Source organism: Onychostoma macrolepis, chromosome 11 (assembly GCF_012432095.1).
Source record: "Onychostoma macrolepis isolate SWU-2019 chromosome 11, ASM1243209v1, whole genome shotgun sequence".
In the NCBI taxonomy this organism is placed as follows: Eukaryota; Metazoa; Chordata; class Actinopteri; order Cypriniformes; family Cyprinidae; genus Onychostoma; species Onychostoma macrolepis.
This window is the reverse complement of record NC_081165.1, coordinates 15496324-15499919: the sequence shown is the minus strand read 5'-3', so window position 1 is coordinate 15499919 and position 3596 is coordinate 15496324. Positions and strand designations below refer to the sequence as shown.

Here is a 3596-nt window from a genome sequence, read left to right as displayed (position 1 = left end):
AGCTATAGTGTAGTGGGAGGTCAAATTTTAGTTGTTCTGCTAATCAGAAAGCTAATTTAGCTGACTAGCTAGTTGCTCTGGGCTTGTGAATCATTTTTGCATTTCTGATTGGCTGTAAAAGTGTGGGCCGCACCTCTGACTTGTGCCTATTCCATTAGTAGACACCTATTATCAGGTTACCCATTTCACTGAGATCTGTCAGGTAGTTGGGACATTTTATGTGTGGTTTTCCCCAAAAAACTGTTTGCATGGCACTTTTCAGGGTGGACTGTTTCATAAGCCTGACACTATGTAATGCCAGCCTAGCAAAGACACTGTTATTGAATCATTGGTCTGTGCCAACTATAGAAAAACTCATGCTTATATAGTGTATATTGCATATCGTGAGTGTGAATAGGAGTCTGCTGACGAGTCAATCTGAGTACAATCTGTCAAATTATTGTATTGTGGAAACTACACCTGGCAGAACATTACCTGAAAACATAAATATACCCATCACTGTAAAAAATGATTGCGCCAATTAGTTATCATAACTTAACATTTTGAGTTAAGTTAACTTATCTGGATTGAACTTGTTGAGATAACTCAAATATCAACGTTTTTCTTGGCTGAACTTATTAGACTTAAAAGAATGAGTCAACTGAACTCAGATAAATCAGTTAACATAACTGCTTCAAACATTTGAGCTTTAAATAGCCTAGTACAAATATGTGCAAATGGAAACTAATAAATATTTTATGATATCAATACATTTTAAAATTGTATTTGCATGCAATCAACTATTTTTTAATTTATTGTTATTATTTTTGATGTATTTTATATATTTCTATGCATGCCATTTATAAAGTAATGTCCATGAACTGCAAAAATGTAAATATCAGTGTAATGTTAAAGCTATATTATGATACATTGTAGGAATTTCTATAATTTTCGGATGACGTCAGAGGATGAACGTCCTTCTGCAGCACCACCATTTTCTCACTTTAATGATGCGGTGTTCTCGCTAGGTTCTCCTCTAAAACCTGCCTCTTTATGAGTTACAATTGTGTAGATGAGTAATGCTCAATTGGTGATTGCAAGCCGTCAATAAAAAACGAATAAGAAGAAGTTAAAATTGTTTTTGCAGACAGCTGCAACCTGTTTTTTTTTTTTAATTTTATTAAACTACGGAGGGTCATCTTGATTAATTTAAGGTAGGAATGCCAAGTATCTGTCAATTTATGTAAAATGTTTAACAGAATAGATTTGAATCTCATATTGATCCACAACATTAATATTCAGAATGTTTGTGTACCCACTCCTAATATATAATTTTAACAACCACCGCCTTAATTCAGTTTCACGTGCAAAAATCATGTGACCATTGTAAGCCAAATATTGCAACTTTCATATTTAAAATGTTATAAAATGAAATACTGTATGGGCAAATTAGATAAAATTGATTGTACTATTGATTAGATTAAAAAAAAAAAAAAAAAGTAAGAATTTAGATGTTTTTTTTCTTAATGACGCCAGAAGAGTCTTTTTGCAGCACCGCCATTTTCTCACTTTAACGTTGTGATGTTCTTGCTGGAGTTTCTTCCCAAATACCTGCGTCGGTTATCTTTCAAATTTGTTTTGGCAGACAGTACAAACCAGCTCTTCATCGTGTTAATTGAGCCGTGGACCTTCATCTTAGTCAGTTTAAGGTAATGCAAAATCTGTTTAATATCTATCATCTTTGATAATGCCATTGTGAATATCAGAAAGGTAACAGTTACGCTATGTGAAATAACTTTACTTAAAAGATAGATTTTAATCTCTCATTGAGTCACGACATTTATTATTTGGAGTGCTTCTGTACTCACTTCTAAGATATTGTTTTAATACATTCAATTTTGTCAACTAATTGTAGTATAAACCAGGCCAACGCCTTAAACCAGTTTCGCGTTCAAAAATTACTTGAACTTTTTAAGCAAAGTCATGTAACGTTAATGCTTTTCATATTGAAAACTGAATACTCGGTGGGAAAATAATTCGCTTTAAAAAATTCAATCCCATCATTAGAAATTTAATTTACTGATTTTTTTTTTCTACATGACTTCAGACGATGAACGTCTGTTTGCAACCGCCATTTTCTCACTTTTACGCTACCATGTGCTTGCTCCAGTCTTGAGTTTTTCCTCAAATGTCAGCGTCGTTTATCTGTTAAATTAGTCTTTTAGGGTTAGCAGAAACCTGTTTTTAAATGTGTTAACTGAGCCTTCGAGCTTCATCCTGGTCAGTTTTGGGTGAGTAGGCCAACTATAGTCCTAACGTTACACATTTGAATGAAAATGATTTGTAAGCCATTTAACGCCTTTTGTATTGCAATCGGTACTTTGGGGGAACAATTTATTTATTTTTGCTTAAATAAGTTGTATTGATTAGAGACAAATAATGTAACATATGATACTGTATTATAATGTAATGTTTTTTTTTTTAATGTAAGATAATGTATTTTTATAGACGATGAACTGAAAACGCACCTGCAACCTCTGATATTTTCTCAATTTAACGCTGCAGCCTTGCCATGTGTGTTGGTAATTCATGTGTGCTTGTTTTGGCTCTGAGGATTGTTTATCTGTTAAATGTAATAGATTTCTGCAATCTGCCTTGCTCTTATTTTTATTAACATGTGAGTTCTGTAATTCTGTTATTTGCAGAATTATACCTGATCTTCCTGTTTCTGTCCAGACTAAGAGGATCCAGTACACTCGATAGGTAAGGTTTGTTTGTATATAACTGTAGTTTGAGCAGTATTTTTATTAACATGTGAGTTCTGTAATTCTTTTGTCTTTTGTTATTTGCAGAATTACACCCGATCTTCCTGTTTCTGTCCAGACTAAGAGGATCCAGTACACTCGATAGGTAAGGTTTGTTTGTATATAACTGTAGTTTGTTGAGCATATTTTCATAGAATCTTACATTATGTAGGATGATTTAATGTAGAAAACGGTAAAATACAAACAAGACTTAAGCATTTTGCAAGCAGGGTCTCAGAATTAAGATACTTTCACTACATATACTGTATTTCTGCTAAAAATTGGGTTATACACTTTCAATAAAATAACTGACATTGAGTAAATATTTTGATAATACACTTACTGTAGGAAACCGACATTGAAGACCATGTGACGGCAGGAATGGATGTGGGCATTCTCATAATTCCTGATGGAGATGATGCCTTTGACTACGTGGTGCTGGAGGAACAGATTGCCCTGAGAGATGCCATAGACCTCCCTCATGCTGCGGCTCTACTAGTCGGGCAGATTTTTGCGCTTAATATTGATTATCCCAAAAAACTACGCTACACATTTGAGGTCATTCAAAAGATTTTCATTGACCTTGGAGGTGATCAGTGTTCTGTGAAGGTGCATGGACTGAAAAATAGACTCCTTCGCAAAACTGCGTAGTGTCCTAACTGAAAGGTATATGATGTGTGCCTTTTTGTTGTTCATGATTTAGCCTGGTGAATTTCTGGTTGTTTTAAAACGATGAATGTTCAATTCTTGACGTGGTACTTTATGCAGTGCTAATATATGTAACTCAATATAAAAATATCTTGTTTGATTTTT

The 3596-nt window shown here is 33.8% G+C and overlaps 1 long non-coding RNA gene across 1 annotated transcript; it reads left to right on the top strand.

The window, feature by feature from the left end:
* Positions 1-1491: 1491 nt before the first annotated feature.
* LOC131549066 (uncharacterized) lies at positions 1492-3268 on the top strand. The gene is made up of 4 exons (XR_009273324.1): positions 1492-1688; positions 2685-2742; positions 2832-2889; positions 3132-3268. It is a non-coding gene; the product is annotated as an uncharacterized LOC131549066 (long non-coding RNA).
* The last annotated feature ends 328 nt before the right edge of the window (positions 3269-3596 follow it).